The sequence below is a fragment of the Lepisosteus platostomus genome, chromosome 8 (genome assembly GCF_059453375.1).
Source record: "Lepisosteus platostomus isolate fLepPlt1 chromosome 8, fLepPlt1.hap1, whole genome shotgun sequence".
Taxonomy (NCBI): domain Eukaryota; kingdom Metazoa; phylum Chordata; class Actinopteri; order Semionotiformes; family Lepisosteidae; genus Lepisosteus; species Lepisosteus platostomus.
Genome location: NC_142618.1, coordinates 17,618,607 through 17,639,135, shown reverse-complemented (window position 1 = coordinate 17,639,135; position 20,529 = coordinate 17,618,607). Strand labels below are relative to the sequence as shown.

The 20,529-nt window shown below is 44.4% G+C and overlaps 13 non-coding genes across 13 annotated transcripts; 7 read left to right on the top strand and 6 right to left on the bottom strand.

The window, feature by feature from the left end:
- The first annotated feature begins 1,849 nt into the window (after window positions 1-1,849).
- trnae-cuc (transfer RNA glutamic acid (anticodon CUC)) lies at window positions 1,850-1,921 on the top strand. The gene has a single exon. It is a non-coding gene; the product is annotated as a tRNA-Glu (tRNA).
- A 257-nt stretch (window positions 1,922-2,178) lies between these two features.
- trnaq-uug (transfer RNA glutamine (anticodon UUG)) lies at window positions 2,179-2,250 on the bottom strand. Its single transcript has one exon. It is a non-coding gene; the product is annotated as a tRNA-Gln (tRNA).
- Window positions 2,251-2,538: 288 nt separating this feature from the next.
- trnag-ccc (transfer RNA glycine (anticodon CCC)) lies at window positions 2,539-2,609 on the top strand. The gene has a single exon. It is a non-coding gene; the product is annotated as a tRNA-Gly (tRNA).
- A 1,375-nt stretch (window positions 2,610-3,984) lies between these two features.
- On the bottom strand, window positions 3,985-4,056 carry trnaa-ugc (transfer RNA alanine (anticodon UGC)). Its single transcript has one exon. It is a non-coding gene; the product is annotated as a tRNA-Ala (tRNA).
- Window positions 4,057-4,284: 228 nt separating this feature from the next.
- Window positions 4,285-4,372, bottom strand: trnay-gua (transfer RNA tyrosine (anticodon GUA)). Its single transcript is given in 2 exon segments — window positions 4,285-4,320; window positions 4,336-4,372. It is a non-coding gene; the product is annotated as a tRNA-Tyr (tRNA).
- Window positions 4,373-12,030: 7,658 nt separating this feature from the next.
- Window positions 12,031-12,103, top strand: trnar-acg (transfer RNA arginine (anticodon ACG)). Its single transcript has one exon. It is a non-coding gene; the product is annotated as a tRNA-Arg (tRNA).
- A 1,285-nt stretch (window positions 12,104-13,388) lies between these two features.
- On the bottom strand, window positions 13,389-13,460 carry trnaq-cug (transfer RNA glutamine (anticodon CUG)). The gene has a single exon. It is a non-coding gene; the product is annotated as a tRNA-Gln (tRNA).
- Window positions 13,461-13,748: 288 nt separating this feature from the next.
- Window positions 13,749-13,819, top strand: trnag-ccc (transfer RNA glycine (anticodon CCC)). The gene has a single exon. It is a non-coding gene; the product is annotated as a tRNA-Gly (tRNA).
- Window positions 13,820-15,691: 1,872 nt separating this feature from the next.
- Window positions 15,692-15,763, bottom strand: trnaa-ugc (transfer RNA alanine (anticodon UGC)). The gene has a single exon. It is a non-coding gene; the product is annotated as a tRNA-Ala (tRNA).
- A 227-nt stretch (window positions 15,764-15,990) lies between these two features.
- trnay-gua (transfer RNA tyrosine (anticodon GUA)) lies at window positions 15,991-16,078 on the bottom strand. Its single transcript is given in 2 exon segments — window positions 15,991-16,026; window positions 16,042-16,078. It is a non-coding gene; the product is annotated as a tRNA-Tyr (tRNA).
- Window positions 16,079-16,546: 468 nt separating this feature from the next.
- Window positions 16,547-16,619, top strand: trnar-acg (transfer RNA arginine (anticodon ACG)). Its single transcript has one exon. It is a non-coding gene; the product is annotated as a tRNA-Arg (tRNA).
- Window positions 16,620-17,262: 643 nt separating this feature from the next.
- trnae-cuc (transfer RNA glutamic acid (anticodon CUC)) lies at window positions 17,263-17,334 on the top strand. Its single transcript has one exon. It is a non-coding gene; the product is annotated as a tRNA-Glu (tRNA).
- A 2,397-nt stretch (window positions 17,335-19,731) lies between these two features.
- On the top strand, window positions 19,732-19,803 carry trnaq-uug (transfer RNA glutamine (anticodon UUG)). Its single transcript has one exon. It is a non-coding gene; the product is annotated as a tRNA-Gln (tRNA).
- Window positions 19,804-20,529: the final 726 nt, after the last annotated feature.

The window sequence follows — 20,529 nt, the reverse complement described above, 5'->3', positions numbered from 1 at the left end:
CTCATACATGCAAAGCATGTGCTCTACCACTGAGCTACATCCCCGACTAACACCCTCCTCACCTAATATAATAACCTTCGCCCTCCTCTTCCTCATCCCCTGCCCCACACTGTCCTGGGCCACTGACTGAGGCTCTGTGTCCAGTAAGGCTCCTGCTACATCACCATCATCAAGCCATGATCTACTGCATGACATGGTCCACTCTGGGGCCCTTATTCATTAGAGACAGATATCTGGGTGCCATCACCTTCCTCCTCCTCGCTTCCAGCACACAGAGCCCTCTCCCTCCGCCAGCCGCCTGTTCCTGCTCCACCTCTCAGAAACCCTGACGCACTGGGAGCCTTATCTACCTGTGCTCAAGCACCGACTGACTGATTGGTGAACACTTGGGTGAACACTCCAGGGCTGGAGGTATTAATGGCCGGGGAGCAGGAAACCAGGCCCTGACTGGAGCAGAGTGCTCAGGGTGCCGAGAGCTGACATTGTCCACCACTGTCCTCCTCCAGCTGCTTGTTCCTGCTCCATCGCTCAGCAGCACTAACGCACTGGTGACCCAGAATACTATACCTGTGCTCACTTAGGGATTAATCGTTGAGCACACTTGGGAGGGGTTTTTTTCAGCTGTGAAATGAATGAATTCCTCTTGTTTCACACGTCTCACTCGATTGGTTTGTGTACCAGCTGCAGAGATCTGCAGGCACTGCTTTGCACATTCATTGTGCCTGACATTTACATTTTGTGTGGACACAATCAAAATGATCTAGTGATTTGCAAAACATGCAGCAAAGAGAAGATGCATCTTTTGAGGAAGGAGAGTTTTAAGCAATGACTTCTGTTCTAGGAAAACCCGTGTGGTGTGGCAATATCAGTACAGGGGGAGAGGAAAGAGATGAGAGAGACACAGGACACAGAGGAAGAAAAAGGGGGTTGTCTCGAGCTGTGCCCTCAGGTTGTGATCAGGGGAGAGCTGTGTCAGAGTAAACGAGAGTGAGACAGAGAGAGGAAGAGCAGGGTTATCTCGAGCTGTGCTCTCGAGTTGCAGTCAGGGTCTGGCAGGAGGAAGTCTGTCTCAGAGAGAGGAAGACGAGCACTGTTGTCAGCTGTGCTCTAGGGATGTGGTCAGGCGCAAAGGTGTGTCAGACTGAACGGTTCCTGGCTTCGCCCAGGCCAGAGGTTTCTCAATCTGCTGTGTCTTCTGTTCAGGTGGACAGGGAGCAGAGAGGCTCCCCTGGGGAGTGAGACAAGAACCCAAAATGAAAGAATATAAGAACAAAACATATAGAGCAAAAGAACACAGGAACTTAAGAACATACAAGCAAATACAAGACAAGAGCAGAAGGAACAGGAGAACGTGTGAACATAAAAGCTGGCTAATGAGTGGAACCTTCAAGCCCACTTGGCTGATGGCTTCTGATCTCGATGGGCTCCTACCTTTGTGACTGACCTTCTTCTACGTTTTTGCCTTTTTATGATTTTATGATTTCCTGTCCAGCTCCAGAAACAGCGTTGTGGTTAGTAAACACTAAGCTCATATCAATCGGTGTGGAATTCACCAGTAGCTATAAGAGCTCTATGAAGCCGTAAGTGCCGCGTTCACCAGCTTCACTGAGCTGTGATTGTCTGCCCTTGCCCCGCTAGCAGAGTGCGCGCTATTATCGCTACATAGACTGAATGAGAATCCAGCAGATCTTATTTACTCTTTCTTACACACACCAGCTCTCAGTGTCGCTGCTGTCGCTACACAGACTGTAAAAGCGTGTCGATCGCTCTCTGTGTCCCATTAAGATCACCGGTGCGAATCCCAGTTACCGCTGTCTTTTCTTCGCACACAGTGAGAAAGCCGACCGTCTCCCTGGTGGTCTAGTGGTTAGGATTCGGCGCTCTCACCGCCGCGGCCCGGGTTCGATTCCCGGTCAGGGAATGGCCATCGTTTCGTTTGTTTTTTAAATCCGCTTAGGAGCAATGAACTTGAACAAAATGCACCTAATATTTTAATCCTGTTGAAACTTTGTAACAGAGTGAATGAATGAATTTGTTTCTCGCAGATTTCACGAGAACAGGGTAAGAACGTGAATAAAAATACATTCGTGTGGCAGTCTCTAATCTACGGAACCTGCTGTTTTGCTCCGGCAGTAATTTTTTTTACAGTTCCTAAAACGAAAATAAATGTCACAGCTCAGGTCCTACTGAGATTTGAACTCAGATCGCTGGATTCAAAGTCCAGAGTGCTAACCATTACACCATAGAACCAAGACATAAACACACCAGTTACAGGTTCCCACTCTGATCATCTGCGAGTTCAACCTGCCTCCGTGAGATTACGATGTCTGTGTGATGTCGATGCTCTGCTGCAGCCGCTGTGCATCTGAGCTCCACAAACAGGTCCGTCCGCTTTCAGTCTCACAGACACGTCCGCACTCACGCTTAACAATCACCGATCAATAACCATCGGGCTCCAGATACTCCGCTCCTGCGCTCTGAGTCATTTGTGAGAGGAAAGAGCGCTCAAGTAGTTGCGTTGACAAAGCTTCTTCAGCTGCGCCAGTGGTGTAGTGGTATCATGCAAGATTCCCATTCTTGCGACCCGGGTTCGATTCCCGGCTGGCGCATAAAAACGTGGTATCTTTTAAACATTCACAAAGCAACGCAAAATGTTGTTATTTTAATCCTGTTGTGGATTACCAATGTAGTTTATCGCAAGACTGTGGTGGACGGACACAGAGCCCTATGCAGCAGCTCTAGACGGTGCTTAGGGAAGCGCCGAGTCTGTTTCAGTACTGGGAGCGAGTATGAGCTCATTCCGGTTCGGTTACTGTCGGACTGGCCAGCAGCTTCACAGGATTATTGCTGTTGGTCCGATACGGTGTTTCCGTCTCAGACTTTACCACAGCATAGACTTTACTTTAATTTTATTTTATGTTTTGCTCCATGTTAATTTTATTATTTTTATTTGCTTTAGCAACACTGATTTTACCCATCGGTCATGCTAATAAAGCACCTTGAATTGCATTAATAGCGTTTCGCACAGGCTAGTAAAAAAAACCGGCAACACAAAGAAAAATGAGACAGAAATGCTGTGACATGAAATACTTCTTCCACACTATTTATTGTGCAGCATTCTTATAGATAACGCTGCGGCAGCACCACAACGACTTGAAATGCGGGATTGCTCCCAGAAGTTTTTCATGAAGAAGAAAGCCTGTGTATTTCCCGCAATGTGGGGAAAAGAATAGTTTTCACCAGGCCGCCCTCCACAGAACATTCTACTGTCGTGGTGTTTTTAAGATTTTAGAAAATTCATCAAGAGCTCAACACGCGCTCGCCCCTCAGCGCTGCCCTCTTCCCTGACAACAGATTATTATGAGAACCTATTTCCATTTTGAACACTTTTCACGCGTGACGCTTTTTTGTGTTACTGTTTTTGTTTGTGCACTCATTTTTTGTGTTTCCATTTTTTCTCTGAGTACTATTTTTAGTTTGTGCACTCTTTTTTGTTTCTGTTTGGCACTTCTGGGTCACCGCACGTTTATGACCGACATCATAATGTAATGGAAAAAGGAAAAATGCGATTCGAATACCTCAATTGATTTATGAAGAGAAATGATCAAACCTAAGTCTTTTTCGGGCTTTTGTTCTCCTACATTACCTTTGCTTACTGCCCTGTCTTTCTCACTGCTGAAGAAGGCTCCACGGCCGAAACGTTGTGTTTTTTCTTCTCTTTTCGGCATGGAGTAAACCTATTGCTTGTTCCAATTAGTGTTTCGTCAGTCATTGCTGGCAGACAGCAGCAGTAGGACACAGAGCCCTATCCAGCAGCTCTAGACGGTGCTCGGGGAAGCGCTAAGTCTGTTTCAGCACAGGGAGCGAGTATGAGCTCATTCCGGCTCGGTTACTTTCGGACTGGGCATTTGAAGCTCTTTGGATCGCAACCTGCGTCTTACCTAGTGTGGGAAGAGGAGATCTCATATTTGACAAAAACATTTCTGGAGATGCCGGGGATTGAACCCGGGGCCTCATACATGCAAAGCATGCGCTCTACCACTGAGCTACATCCCCGACCAGCACTCAGTTCTTCGGTTCTTTGATAGAGCCTGTGATTACAAGTCACTGACTGCAGTTCTCTGTCAGGACGTGTGACGAGTTTTTAACGGTAAAAACAGGACATTCACACGTGAGGACAATAAACACCGATAACTTTTGCTTCAGCCTCTATTGAGCTTTCGATCAACCTCTGATATTCGCTATTTTTAATTTTCGATGTCAGAGAACAATAAAACAACGCCTTCCTTCGAGCCGGATTCGAACCAGCGACCTAAGGATTCCCAGCGGTTCCCACTACAGTCCTCCGCTCTACCAACTGAGCTATCGAAGGAACGACACGCAGCTCTTTTCTCACATATTCAGCCCAAATTCGTGAGGTGTTCCTGGTCATTTCAATCGCATTTCGACGGCAGGTTTAGAAAAAACGAGTATGTTGCAATTAACAAGTATTTCTTTCCAAGTAACACACTGAGGGTGATGAAACAATGACGCCGCGGAAAATAAAAAGCAGGCAGAAACGGTAATTCTGCGATTCATCCAAGTATTAAAATTGGGAATACAGAGGGGGAACGTGAATCCCCCGGACTCCCAGTTTGAGGTGCGGGAGCGACAGGCGTCAACAGTAAAGCAGCAAGCATGGAAATTCAAATTTCATACTTAATACAAGGACTCAAAATCAAAACCAAATCCAAATAATAAAGTCAATTGAACACTTAACGTTTAATAACGCAGAATACCCTTATATCGACAAAGAGGCTTATATTTTCATTTATTTTTAATTACAAAGCTGACGGAGCAGTCCTTGACATTCAAACACATGCAAAAAGACTATCTGGTGTATTTTAACAGAAATGCCTTTCTTACTTTAAAAATAACATTAAAATGCCTGGCACATTTAATAATCAGTCGGTTAATTTGTAGGCCATAAGTATTACTTTTTATGTCTCGTGTTAAGATATAACTGAATGTGCCTGCCAGTGTAACGATATTTTTAAAGCAAAGAAAGTCTCCTGTAAACAACAGAAGCTGTAATAAAGGCAAAGGGTGGACACACTAATCAATTAAAGATCTGACATTATATTTAGTTGTGGATGCTTTTGTGTAATTTTCTGTTAAATATATGTTTCCTGGAATAATTTCTGACATTGAAAAATAAAGTAATTGCACTTAATGACCGTTTTGACTGGAAATTAAATAAACGAAAGGGTAGTCTCTGACTTTTCGCAGTACTGAAAGTGCTGTTAATATCTACAGTAGGTCAGTGGGAGTTAGTTATAATAGACATTAACACATTCTGTTAACTACCTTTTCTTCCTTCATTTTTTCGATAGTGGACTCTGGAATGTCCCTCTCCCTGAGGAAATCGATAAGATCCTCCATCCTGCAATTGTGGCCTAGGAAGCACACATGGGACAGTGGTGCAGCATTGGTTAGTTAGCATAGTGTAATTACCTAGACTACTAACAGCCCACTGAAACTCAGCAAGTGTGAGCCTGGTCAGTACCTGAATGGGAGACCTCCTGGGAAAAACTAAGGTTGCTTCTATCAACTCTAAGTCACATTATCACATCATCAGAGAATTTCATGGTGACACATAGAAGGTGAAAAGCGCACAAGTAATTAGTCTTTCATCAAAGCCATCGCTGGAAAACAGGAGCAGAAAAGACAGATGTTACTTTAAAAGACAAAATGTAGAAAACACCTGTATGCAAGTTAGAGAAATCGGAAGAGCGGTTGGTAGAGCGGAGAACTGTAGTGGAAACTGCTGGAAGGTCTAAGGTCGCTGTTCTGTTGTTCTCTGGTATCGAAATTAAAAATAGCGAATCTCAGAGGCTCATCGAAAGCTCAATAACGGCTGAAGCAAAAGTTAACGGTGTTAATCTGTTGATACCAGCAGTAACGTCGAACCTGTTACTGCCAAAATACAGCTAAGGTGCCTTTTCGGGAGTAGCAAAAGAGAAGCTCTCGATGATGAAAACCCGCCGCCTCATGGACCAGCAGAAACCCTCATTGTATAAGGCTGTTGTTTTGTTATTTTTAAAGTAAGAAAGGCGTTTCTTTTAAAATACGCCAGATAGTCTTTTTGCATGTGTTTGAATGTCAAGGACTGCTTCCTCTGCTTTGTCATTCAAAAATGGATAAAAACACAAGTAAAGCCTCTTTGTCGCTATGAGGGCGTTTTGCGCTATTACATGTTCGGTGTTCTATTGATTTGGTTTTGATTTTGAGTCCTTGTACTGGTTGTTTTCTGTGTGTGTGTCCGCCGTGGCACAGTAGCGTTCAGCAGCCTAGGTAATTGTTGCTTAACCTCTGTGTGTGTGTGAGAGAGAGACAGTATGTATCATAAGGTTCCGCTAATTCTGCTGATTATACCGATCGGGATTGCATTGTAAATTGGAGGGTGAGAACGAAGAGGTTCTAAAATTTCCCCTGTAAACACATGACAAGATTTGGAGTGCATGACTAACATTAAGATAATATTGACGGATAGATGCGAGTGTGTATTTTACAGATAACTATTGAGATCGCCTCTAAATGTCCTGCAGTATTTTTAAGCGAACGACGTTTATAGAGCTAAAATACACCCAAAGGTACGATGAATTGGCATTGTAATGCGGCTATAACAATTGAGTGTTTAGTCTTGTGGGAAGTCACGAATTTCCCAGTTAGGTGTCTTTTGGCATCGAAAATAGAAAACTGTAGCATTTTCGGGGTCTGCGCGGACGGACACAGAGATTCATACAGTCGTTGAATGAAACACGTGCCTTTATTTTTCGGCACAGGCAGCACAGCACCCCCGCGCCCCTGCGCTAGCAGAGAGAGTGAGCGAGCAGGTAGTTACACAGCGGTAGGGTGGCAATTGGGTACAAGTATGAAAGGGGTGCGAAACCTGGGAACTATTTACAAGAATGCGGGCGATCTCACCAAACTGTACGCCCGTTTTGCAGTCAGCGGCTTTCCTAGTACCCCAGCCGGGCGCTCTTCGACCGCAGCGCCAGGCGAATGGCTACAGTACTCATTTCGTGGGTTTCATACAAGTTTAGAAGCATCATGAAGAATCAAACAAGATCTTCAGAACTTAATATTTTAATACCTTTGCAGTTTTTATTCTCATGGCGCCTCACTCGATATTACCCTTGGGGCGATGCATTTACTGATGCATTTACAACCTTTGGTTGTAATGTATGTAAAATCACCGTGATTGTAAGATCTATGGTTTTAATTTTCTATGGCAAGTTTTCCTTTACTTTCCCTACCGTGACAAGCTGTTGCCAAACGTTTAACTGTGGGATACCATCGCGACAAGCCCTCCGCAGCATGTCATGATAGGGACCCCATGTACAGTATATCGCATGTATATCGAGGCAGTGTATATCACGACTGGCGCCTTGCTTCCATGCAACCCTGGTAGCGCTGTCGCAACAAAGGTCTCATTTCCGGACATGATATACCCAGATAGGACGTGTAGCGATATATGGATTTTACGTCGCGACATGGGGTCATCATATATCCTATCAGGGTATGTCCTATCGCAACATATGGAATTCCATGTCGCGACATGAGGGCAGGGCACTTTTGTCTGGGTATTTCATATCGCGATATGCAGGCTCTATGTCGCGACATAGAGGCGGGGCACTTTTGTCGGGGTATGTCATATCGCGATATGCGGGCTTTGTTTCACGACTTGGGGGCGGTGCACTTTTGTTGGGGTAAGTCATATTGCCATATGCGGGCTTAATGTCGCGACATGGGGGCGGGGCACTTTTATCGGGGTACGTCATATCGCGATATGCGGTCTCCATGTCGTGACATGGTGCGGGGGTGTTTTGTCGAGGTATGTCATATCGTGATATATTGACTTAATGTCGCGAGTGGCGCCATGACAGTGGTGGGCCAGTCGCAATGGGTATGGCGATGTGATCGTGATGCCCGCACTCCTATCGTGACATGCTATCGGAGTCGTGACCTCGCTGTGGATGCCATGACGTTCTTTGTCTGCTATTCACTTTTGACCTCACTGCGACTTCTCTTAGAATGATCAGCAATTGGAAACCAGTGCATGTGTTACTGTGTATCCAGTGTGCTCATACAGCACACAGAGTACACACGGAACTTCCGCTGTGGCGCTTTACCCACTCAGAGTGTCGATTCTCACTTTTCACCCAATCGCGGCCTGAACTGTTCGGGGCTTCAGCCAATCACGGGTCTGAGAGCTGTTCATGCTAGCAGCGCCAGGTGTATCGCCTTGTATACTGTAAATGAGAATCTATTTTTAAAATGCTTTACTTATTTGCACTATAACTACACCGGCTTATTTTTAAACGTCTTTATTGATTCACAATGTCTCATACTCTTCGAAATAAAAACATTTTTTATTTGCAATATAACTGTCTCCGCTGCTTTCTGTAAGGAATACATGGTATTTGAACAATTTGAATTGTTTATTTAAGGTAGGGGAGACACCTTCTGCTTTGTGCTTCGATCATTAATAGACATGTAAAGTTTATTTTCATTATATTTTTATGGTCGTGCTTTTAAATTTTGTTTTTTATTGTTAAATTATATCGATCTTGAAACTAATACTAAAAATGTGAATATGGGCTCTCGTGTTGTACCAGCGGTAATTTGGAAACTGGCGTCTCTTTACCAATGAAAGGCCTACACAAACAATACATTTTCAAGAACATGGTTAAAAATTAAAAGAAAACATCTAACCCAATGTTCTAACATAGTAACTCCTCCCTAAATGTAAGACTGCTTATTCGCGTAAAGGCTGCAAATCTGTGCTCAACTGATAAAAAGATCACAACTGAAAGATCTGGTGGTCGTGACTTTGCCGTTTTGACAGGAAAAGAAGGCGCTATATTGAAATATATTGAAACATCCACCCCACCTGACCAGATACACTCGGAAAACAAATTGCCCCCATTGTTTTAATCACAATCAGGAGTTCAAGTACCGAGTTTGTTGGTACCCGTAAACTTCCTTGTAGATAGTCACGTGATTGCCCGAAAAAACAAGGCGCTATATCTCGGTAAAGCAGCACAAACGCTACTTACAGCGACACAAACCGGCACAAACGCAGCACTAACGGTTGCGGTGAGTTTCGACGTTTGTGCTGTTCGACGGGCGGGTGGGCAACTTCGTGGAGCAGGACGTGCAAACATGTCTGGGGCATTACATTGCAGACTGCAGAAGACTCGACTTCACCTGAGGATCTAACACAGGCGCCCATACCTGTGTCTTCAGAGGGCAGGTGTGCCTTCACGCTGTATTCTACACCAAGGACTGGACAGAAACACAAAGATAAAAGGAGTGTGAGCTCATCGCTTCATGTTTGCGCAAAGACCCCTTTAAATACAAACACGCGAATAATGACAGTTTATTAAAGAATCCAGATATATGTTCACTTCTGTTATGTGAAAATAAAAGTTTCCAATATTGCCGCGGTCCGCTGGTGTGAGACGGTGGACTTTCCAGTATTGCTTCTCGGGTGTGTTATTTACTACCCGCTACAACCTTGTACGTAGTGCCATTAAAAAACAAATAAAAAACAGCACAAAGGCTACTTTTAACTGCACAAACCCGCACAGACGAATGAGGAGGGTTTCATTGTGCTGTCTGTAGGGGGGGCAACTTCACGGAGCTCAAGGCAAACCCTACCTGGTATTTTAAATAAAATATTTCGGACGGATTTTGAATCTTTCGTTTTACGTTGTGTTCATTGTGTTTTGCAATCAATTATTAACTTCAGAGTAATTCACTTCAAAATACTGAATAATCTGAAAGCAAGCATAAGAAATACTTAGAAATGTTACAAGCAACAAGTGAAAATGAGCTCTTGCAGCATTTCTTTAGCTGAAGACAATGTCCTCATATGAGAGACCTTTGCAAACTAGCTGTCATTTGAACGGGAATTTGCCGACTCTTAGTGACGACATTATCGCCATATTCAATTCCAAGTCACGACGCCTGCGTCTGGTCTAGAAGACCGAAACCTCACAACAGAGGCAGGCAAGGATTGTTTTTTGTGTGTCCGCCGTGGGACAGTAGCGTTCAGCAGCCAAGGTATTTTTTGCTTAACCTCTGTGTGTGTGAGAGAGAGACAGTATGTATCATAAGGTTCCGCTAATTCTGCTGATTATACCGATCGAGGATTGCATTGGAAATTGGAGGGTGAGCACGGAGAGGTTCTAAAATTTCCCCTGTAAACACATGCCAAGATTTGGAGTGCATGACTAACATTAAGATAATATTGACGGATAGATGCGAGTGTGCATTTTACAGATAACTATTCAGATCGCCTCTAAATGCCTTGCTGTATTTTTAAGTGAACGAAGTTTACAGAGCTAAAATACATCCAAAGTATGTATTTGACGCTTTTATTAGCGCACTATCTTGCAATTAAAGGTGCGATGAATTGGTACTGTAATGCGACTATAACAATTGAGCGTTAAGTCTTGTGGGAAGTCACGAATTTCCCAGTTAGGTGTCTTTTGGCATCGAAAATAGAAAACTGTAGCATTTTCCGGGTCGGCGCGGACGGACTCAGAGATTCATACAGTTGTTGAATGAAACACGTGCCTTTATTTTTCGGTAGAGGCAGCACAGCACCCCCGCGCCCCTGCGCTAGCAGAGAGAGTGAGCGAGCAGGTAGTTACCCAGCGGTAGGGTGGCAATTGGGTACAAGTATGAAAGGGGTGCGAAACCAGGGAACTTTTTACAAGAATGCGGGCGATCTCACCAAACTGTACGCCCGTTTTGCAGTCAGCGGCTTTCCTAGTACCCCAGCCGGGCGCCCTTCGGCCGCAGCGCCGGGCGAATGGCTGCAGTACTAATTTCGTGGGTTTCATACACGTTTGGAAGCATCACGAAGAATCAAACAAGATCTTCAGAACTTAATATTTCCCCAGTGGGCAGTGATTCGTCAAATATACGTATATATTACGGCGAAAATACGGCTATACGTATATGTACGTCGCCGCGACTTATAATCAACGTTGAATTGCAACCGTAAAATCGACAACATTAATAAACGCATATATAACGTCGAAAACACATCTAACACAGTGCCTGAGGCTTTTTACTGTATATATTGTGTGTGCCGGAACTATACGGCAATCTGCATAGTGTACGAAGTAAATTATTTTCAGAGTAATTAATTTATTTACTATATTTTTTTACTATATGTACTATATTTATTAATATAGTTATTATACACGTGTAAATAAATTACTGCGAAAATAATTTACTTCGTCCACTATGCAGATTGCCGTATAGTTGCGGCACACAGGATATATAGACTAAAGCGAACGGAACCGTTTGTAGGGCTCAGATAGCGGCTACAGCAGAGCATCGACGTTACAGATACTGTTGTCTCACTGAGACGGGTTGAACATGCAGATGATCAAAGTGGGGATCTGTAGACTAGCTTTTTCTTTAGCAGTTGGTTCCATGGTGTAATGTTTAGCATTCTGGACTTTGAATCTAGCGATCCGAGTTCAAGTCTCGTTAGAGCCTAAGCAGCGAAGGTTTAACATCCAGAGTCTAGTTCAGATAATTTGCTTGATGAAAGCAGCTCTTTTCCGACTCTGATCTGCTCGCCCAACACGGTTTGCTTTCCTACTGAAAGAGAGAAGCAGAGTAAGGAAACTGAGTGAAACAACAATAACATGGCCTAAAATTACGCTAATAAAAGAGAGAACTAAAGTCTGGAAGCCGTGACAGCTGTATGATGTTTTGGAAGAAAACGGTGTTTCTTTGATGTCGAAATCAAGCGGAATATGAACGTGACACAAGCGCACAAGTAATTAGTCTTTCGTCAAAGTCATTGCTGGCAGACAGGAGCAGTAGAAGATGTTAGGAGATGTTATTTTAAAAGACAAAATGTAGAAAACGCGTGTATCCAAGTTAGAAAAGCTTGAGCGGGGCGATGCCGTACCAGTAGCGGCGCGGAGCTCACTGTGGTGCGGTGCAGCTCTGTCAGCGGGGCCAGTGGCGCAATGGATAACGCGTCTGACTACGGATCAGAAGATTGTAGGTTCGACTCCTACCTGGCTCGTGTTTCTTTTAAACACATCGGGCTGCTCACTAGCACATTGCCTTCTGTTCATTGTTAGTAGCCTTAGCTAATCAAAGCCCGTATCGCCACCAAGAATGATCCAATCACAGCATCCGCTCTCATTCTTGATAGTTTTCTCCAATCGCAGCGCTCCGTGCTGCCAAGTGTCGTGCTGGGAGTTTAATGTAGTTTAATCAGCAGCATGTGAGCTCCTGAAGAAAACTAAGTTTACTTGTGGGCGGATTCTCACATGTGGGGTCTTCCCTTGTGCTCCTGCGTCAATTGTATCAATAAAGCGTCACTTTCCATCGGAATCTTTCTTTCAGACACGTCTGAACTCGCTCTCCACCATCGCCCTGCAGTGCTGAGAGAACGATCTCCTAAAATCTGAAAGCGAAAATAAACCACGGAAAAATAATTCTTCAAACACCTTCGAGTCTCAAACCGTCTCATTATGCAAACAAATCTTTGTACCAAGCAGATCTTATTTTGTCTTTCTTACACACAACAGCTCTGAGTGTCGCTGCTGTCGCTACACAGACTGTAAAAGCGTTTCGATCGCTCTGTGTCCTGTTAAGATCGCTGTCTTCTCTTCACACACATTTTTGAACGGTGAGAAGATAATACACAGAGTTTTCAGGACTGTACAAAAGTAACACACCAAGGGTGTCGTATTGAGCAGTTTGTGTTTTTGAAAGAAAAGACTATTTTCACTCACCTACTCTAAGTTTTGCAAACCGACGAGCTCGCCACGTTATTGTCTGCTACTTACCTGGCTAGATTTGGCTAGGTACAACTGGCGGCAGACGAACAGGTACTTGGTCATCAAGAGGTCCAGTTCCTTCTTCTACATGCTACGTAAAAGCGTGTTGATCGCTCTCTGTCCTATTAAGAGCTCCAGCGCGAATCCCAGTTACCGCTGTCTTCTCTTCACATACAGGGAGGGAGCTAACCGTCTCCCTGGTGGTCTAGTGGTTAGGATTCGGCGCTCCCACCGCCGCGGCTCGGTTTCGATAGCTGGTCAGAGAATGGCCTTATTCTTGTTTGTTTAAAAAATCCTCTTAGGAGCAATGAACTTGAACAAAATGCACCTCATATTTTAATCCTGTTGAAACTTTGTAACAGAGTGAATGAATGAATTTGTTTCTCGCAGATTTCACGAGAACAGGGTAAGAACGTGAATAAAAATACATTCGTGTCGCAGTCTCTAATCTACGGAACCTGCTGTTTTGCTCCGGCAGTAATTTTTTTACAGTTCCTAAAACGAAAATTAGAGTGGCAGCTCAGGTTCTACCGAGATTTGAACTCGGATCGCTGGATTCAGAGTCCAGAGTGCTAACCATTACACCATAGAACCAAGACATAAGTGCTATAGCTACAGGTTCCCAATGTGTTCATCTGCGAGTTCAACCTGCCTCCGTGAGACTACGATGTCTGTGTGATGTTGATGCTCTGCTGCAGCCGCTGTGCATCTGAGCCCTACAAAGAGGTCCGTCCGCTCTCAGTCTCACAGACACGTCCGCACTCCCGCTTAACAATCACCGATCAATAACCATCGGGCTCCAGATACTCCGCTCCTTCGCTCTGAGTCATTTGTGAGAGGAAAGAGCGGTCAAGTAGTTGCGTTGACAAAGCCTCTTCAGCTGCGCCAGTGGTGTAGTGGTATCATGCAAGATTCCCATTCTTGCGACCCGGGTTCGATTCCCGGCTGGCGCATAAAAACGTGGTGTCTTTTCAACGTTCACAAAACAACGGAAAATATTGTTATTTTAATCCTGTGGTGGATTACGAATGCAGTTTATCTCAAGACTGTGGTGGACGGACACAGAGCCCTATCCAGCATCTCTCGACGGTGCTTAGCGAAGCGCCGAGTCTGTTTCAGTACTGGGAGCGAGTATGAGCTCATTCCGGTTCTGTTACAGTATTTCTGTTACAAATACTTTTATTTGCTTTGGCAACACTGATTGTACCTATCGGTCATGCTAATAAAGCACCTTGAATTGAATTGAATTGAATTACTGCCGGACTGGCCAGCAGCTTCACAGGATTATTGCTGTTGGTCCGATACGGTGTTTCCGTCTCAGACTCAACCACAGCACAGACTTTATTTTATGTTTTGCTCCATGTTAATTTTATTATTTTTATTTGCTTTAGCAACACTGATTGTACCCATCGGTCATGCTAATAAAGCACCTTGAATTGAATTGAATTAATAGCGTTTCGCGCAGGCTAGTAACTGACTAGTAACTAGTAGTTAAACCCTCGCTACCAGGCTGCTGCACGCCTGACTTGTACATATCTCTGAAAACCCTCCCATGTGTTTTTCTATTTTTTTTTTAAATAAACTGTTAAAAGAGAGTCCTTTGTGAGCTCCTCCTGCGCGCACCGGTGACTGCACACGATCAGCTGTAAATCTGACAGAACTGGAAGGGATCCGCTGACGTCACCACAGCCTGGCAGAATAGGGACTGTGACGTTGGCGCCGTCAGGAAGTCGAGCAGTGCGTTATGGGAGTTGGAGTTAATAAAACACGGCTACGTCTGTGAACAGCTATAGCCAGTTCTAATACCCGGCTTCCCGTAAGACAGGGTTACAAGTGCACAAACAAAAAACGGCAACACAAAGAAAAATGAGACAGAAATGCTGTGACATGAAATACTTCCTCCACACTATTTATTGTGCAGCATTTCTATAGATAACGCTGCGGCATCAGCACAACGACCTGAAATGCGGGATTGCTCCCAGAAGTTTTTCATGAAGAAGAAAGCCTGTGTATTTCCCGCAATGTGGGGAAAAAGAATAGTTTTCACCAGGCCGCCCTCCACAGAACATTCTACTGGCGTGGTGTTTTTAAGATTTTAGAAAATTCACAAAAACGTCTCATCAAGAGCTCAACACGCGCTCGCCCCTCAGCGCTGCCCTCTTCCCTGACAACAGATTATTATGAGAACCTATTTCCATTTTGAACACTTTTCACGCGTGACGCTTTTTTGTGTTACTGTTTTTTGGTTGTGCACTCATTTTTTGTGTTGCCATTTTTTCTCTGAGTACTATTTTTAGTTTGTGCACTCTTTTTTGTTTCTGTTTGGCACTTCTGGGTCACCGTACGTTTATGACCGACATCATAATGTAATGGAAAAAGGAAAAATGCGATTCGAATACCTCAATTGATTTATGAAGAGAAATGATCAAGCCTAAGTCTTTTTCGGGCTTTTGTTCTCCTACATTACCTTTGCTTACTGCCCTGTCTTTCTCACTGCTGAAGAAGGCTCCACGGCCGAAACGTTGTGTTTTTTCTTCTCTTTTCAGCATGGAATAAACCTATTGCTTGTTCCAATTAGTGTTTCGTCAGTCATTGCTGGCAGACAGCAGCAGTAGGACGCAGAGCCCTATCCAGCAGCTCTAGACGGTGCTCGGGGAAGCGCTAAGTCTGTTTCAGCACAGGGAGCGAGTATGAGCTCGTTCCGGTTCGGTTACTGTCGGACTGGGCATTAGAGGCTCTTTGGATCGCAACGTGAAAAAACTTCCTACAGCGTGCGTCTTACCTAGTGTAGGAAGAGTAGATCTCATATTTAACAAAAACCTTTCTGGAGATGCTGGGGATTGAACCCGGGGCCTCATACATGCAAAGCATGCGCTCTACCACTGAGCTACATCCCCGACAAGCGCTCATCTCTTCGGTTGTTTGATAGACTCTGTGATTACCAGTCACTGACTGCAGCTCGTGTCAGGACGTGTGACGAGTTTTTAAAGGTAAAAACAGGACATTCACACGTGAGGACAATAAACACCGATAACTTTTGCTTCAGCCTCTATTGAGCTTTCGATCAAGTTCTGATATTCGCTATTTTTAATTTTCGATGTCAGAGAACAATAAAACCACGCCTTCCTTCGAGCCGGATTCGAACCAGCGACCTAAGGATTCCCAGCGGTTTTCACTACAGTCCTCCGCTCTACCAACTGAGCTATCGAAGGGACGACAAATAGCTCTTTTCTCACATATTCAGCCCAAATTCGTGCGGTGTTCCTGGTCATTTCAGTCGCATTTCGACGGCAGGTTTTGGAAAAAGGAGTATGTTGCAATTAACAAGTATTCATTTCCAAGTAACACACTGAGGGTGATGAAACAATGACGCCGCGGAAAATAAAAAGCAGGCAGAAACGGTAATTCTGCGATTCATCCAAGTATTAAAATGTAAGAAAACGGTTTTTCTTTGATGTCGAAATCAAGCGGAATTTGAACGTGACACAAGCACACAAGTAATTAGTCTTTCGTCAAAGTATTTGCTGGCAGACAGGAGCAGTAAAAGATATTAGGAGATGTAATTTTTAAAAGACAAAATGTAGAAAACACCTGTATCTAAGTTAGAAAAGCTGGAGCGGGGCGATGCCGTACTAGTAGCGGCGCGGAGCTCACTGTGGTGCGGTGCAGTTTTGTCAGCGGGGCCAGTGGCGCAATGGATAACGCGTCTGACTACGGATCAGAAGATTGTAGGTTCGACTCCTACCTGGCTCGTGTTTCTTTTAAACACGTCGGGCTGCTCACTAGCACATTGCCTTCTGTTCATTGTTAGTAGCCTTAGCTAATCAAGGCCCGTATCGCCACCAAGAATGATCCAATCACAGCATCCGCTCTCATTCTTGATAGTTTTCTCCAATCGCAGCGCTCCGTGCTGCCAAGTGTCGTGCTGGGAGTTTAATGTAGTTTAATCAGCAGCATGTGAGCTCATGAAGAAAACTAAGTTTACTTGTGGGCGGATTCTCACATGTGGGGTCTTCCCTTGTGCTCCTGCGTCAATTGTATCAATAAAGCGTCACTTTCCGTGGGGATCGGTCTCTCAGACACGTCCGGACTCGCTCTCCACCATCTCCCTGGGTGCTGAGAGAATGATCTCCTAAAATCTGAAAGCGAAAATAAACCACGGAAATATTATCCTACAAACACCTTCGAGTCTCAAACCGTCTCGCTATGCAAGCAAATCTTAGTTCCAAGCAGATCTTATTTTGTCTTTCTTACACACAGCAGCTCTGAGTGTCGGTGCTGTCGCTACACAGACTGTAAAAGCGTGTCGATCGCTCTCTGTGTCCTATTAAGATCTCCAGCGCGAATCCCAGTTACCGCTGTCTTCTCTTCACATAGAGGGAGCATCTTCACCGTCTCCCTGGTGGTCTAGTGGTTAGGATTCGGCGCTCTCACCGCCGCGGCCCGGGTTCGATTCCCGGTCAGGGAAGAGTCTACTTTTCCTCCGTTTGTGTCCATTACAGCCTCCCTGGACACTGAAGATGAACAAGATGCACCTCATATTTTCATTCAGTAGAAACATCCGTAGCAGATTGCATGGATAAACACAATTCTGTGTTTTTCATGCAAGTTTCAGCAGGACAGGGTGAGCTCTTGAATAAAAATAAATGTACTTGCAGTACATCTCTGTCCCTCTGTGGACCCTGCTCTTTTGTTCTGGATGTTTCTGAAAATTGGATGGCACTCAGATATGTATATATAAAGTCAGTGTGAGGGCAAGGGCAAACAACCATAGTTCTGTAAAAAACATGCTCCATGTGCAGAGAACAATGCCTAAGAATGTGTGCAGGGCCGAATTAGGCCAACACAAAAGAAATAAAACACTGGTTACACCTGAGAAACAGTGACCAGCTCTCCTTCTGCCACAAGGCCCTGCTGATCAAGGAGCTGAGTCCACAGAAGAGCCCTTCTCAGCCAGAAGGTTCTGAAGCACACTGACACCAGCCTGCCTCAGGACAGCACTGCTTAATCAGCATGAACCACAATCAACCAAATCACAGCATAAGCGAAACAACACTACCTCAACCACTGGGACACACACACATAAACACAACATAGACTTGAACATCAACACACACAAGCTGAGTATCTGACTAAGGTAATAGACAGGTACCAAAAACAGACCCAGATGAAGTATAGGCCCAGTGTCACAGGACAGGCACAGTGACCACAACCTATACATAGACATCACTCCGTGAGGAGCAGGGCCCCCTGTGTTCTGAGGTCGTGAAACCTGAGTGAGCGGGCAGCTCGCTGCACTATTTGGTCTGATCCTCATAGCTGGACACGGGGCGGTATAGGAATGAACTCACGAAATGTTTGTCTCCAGCCACTCGCTGTAAAGTGTTGCAATTTCTATTAAGAGTGTTCTCAAATTACTACAAAAATTATGCGTACCCGTGAAGTCAAATGACAGAGAAACGCTTGAAACAAGACTGCAGAAACGAGTTAAAAACCTGACATCGAACTGAAACTGAAATGACCAGGAACATCGCACGAATTTGGGCTGAACATGTGAACTGCTTGTCGTCCCTTTGATAGCTCAGTTGGTAGAGCAGCACGCTGTAATAGGAACCACTGGGAATCCTTAGGTTGCTGGTTTGAATCCAGCTTGAAGAAAGGTGTTGGTTTTTTGTTCTCTGAAATAGAAAACTAAAAATAGCGAATATCAGAGGTTGATCGAAAGCTCAATAAAGGCTGAAGCAAAAGTTACTGGTGTTAATTGTCCTCACCTGTGATTGTCCTGTTTTTACCGTTAAAAACTCGCCACACTTCCTGACAGAGAGCTGTAGTCAGTGACTGGCAACCCCTCATTGTATAAGGCTGTTGTTTAGTTGTTGTGGGAGGTTGTGTATACTGTGCATGAGCTTCTTTGGTGTGACAAGCAATCAAACACATCAGCTCTATGAGTTGAAGATCTTGGTTCAAGTCCTGGCAGCAGTAAAACTGTGTTTGGACTGGTTTCAGTGATGTGTATTTGTACATTATTTTTAGAAATGTGTTTTAAAGGGAGCTGAATGGAGAACCTGAGAATTTATATTTCTTATAACTTAAATTACAACTCAGAAATAAACCTCTTGTGTGTTGTAGCTGAAAGGTGGAGGTTTAACATCCCACGACCAAGATGTGGAAGTAACCTGTCTTACTTCATACGGATATACATCCACACGGAGGTCAGTGTCTTGCAGACTACTTAATATATTATTTGGAGATCGTCTCAGCTTTGAGCTCAATTGCAACAAAAAAACTTGTGGAGACCAAAGTCCACCTTCTGTAAGTTTATCAATAAGCAGTAGACTGATTTTTTAATCAGTCAATTGACCTGTGAAATCTATTTTTCATTTCTACATTTCTTTATTATGTTGGTGTAAAAAGTCCGTGAGATAAATTGCACAAGTAATCCCTAACAGTATTAAAATAGGAATGATCAACAGTGCTTTATTAAGGCTTAAAACAACACCATTTCTTATGCGCCAGCCGGGAATCAAACCCAGGTCAAAAGAATGGGAATCTTGCATGATACCACTACACCACTGGCACTCAGGAAAAAGAAATTTCCACGCGACGTCTTGAGCGCTCTTTCCTCTCACAAATGACCCAGAGCGCAGGAGCGGCGTGTCTGGAGCCCGATGGTTATTGATCGGTGATTATTAAGCGGGAGTGCGGACGTGTCTGTGAGACTGAAAGCGGACGGAACCGATTGTAGCGCTGAGATGCACAGCGGCTACAGCAGAGCATCGACGTCACAGATACTGTAGTCTCACTCAGACGGGTTTAACATGCAGAAGATCAGAGCGGGGATCTTTAGACGTGTTTCGCAGCTGCTGGTTCCATGGTGTAATGGTTAGCACTCTGGACTTTGAATCCAGCGATCCGAGTTCAAATCTCGGTGGAACCTAAGTCGACTATGTTTTAGGATCCAGAGTCAAGTTCAGATAATTTGCTTGATGAAAGCAGCTCTTTTCCGAATCTGATCTGCTCGCCCAACACGGTTTGCTTTCCTGCAGAAAGAGAGAAGCAGAGTAAGGAAAAACTATTTCAAACTGCTCAACTGAGTGAAACAACAATAACATGGCCTAAGTTTAGAAAGAGAGAACTAAAGTCTGGAAGCTGTGACAGCTGTATGATGTTTTGGAAGAAAACGATGTTTCTTTGATGTCGAAACGAAGCGGAATTTGAACGTGACACAAGCGCACCAGAAATTAGTCTTTCGTCAAAGTCATTGCTGCCAGACAGGAGCAGTAAAAGATGTTCAGAGATGTTATTTTAAAAGACAAAATGTAGAAAACAAGTTAGAAAAGCTGGGGATGGGATAAGATAAGTTGCTGTGTCGCTGGTGTTTATGGACCACTTCCTACTTCCAGACCAGGACAGCGCAGCGCAGTGCTGGACAGGGATACGTCTCACTCACCAACAACCGAAAATCTCTTCAAGACCTTGAAAGTCCGCTTGATTTCCAATTCAAAGAAAAACCGGTTTCGTCCAAAAACAGCATAAAGCTGTCATGTCCCAGGCTCTGCTTCTCTCTTTTGGTAGTAAAGCAGACTTTATTGGGCGAGCAGATCAGAGAGGCGGGAAGGAGCTTCCTTCATCCAGCACAGAACCTGAATCTGACTCTGGTATC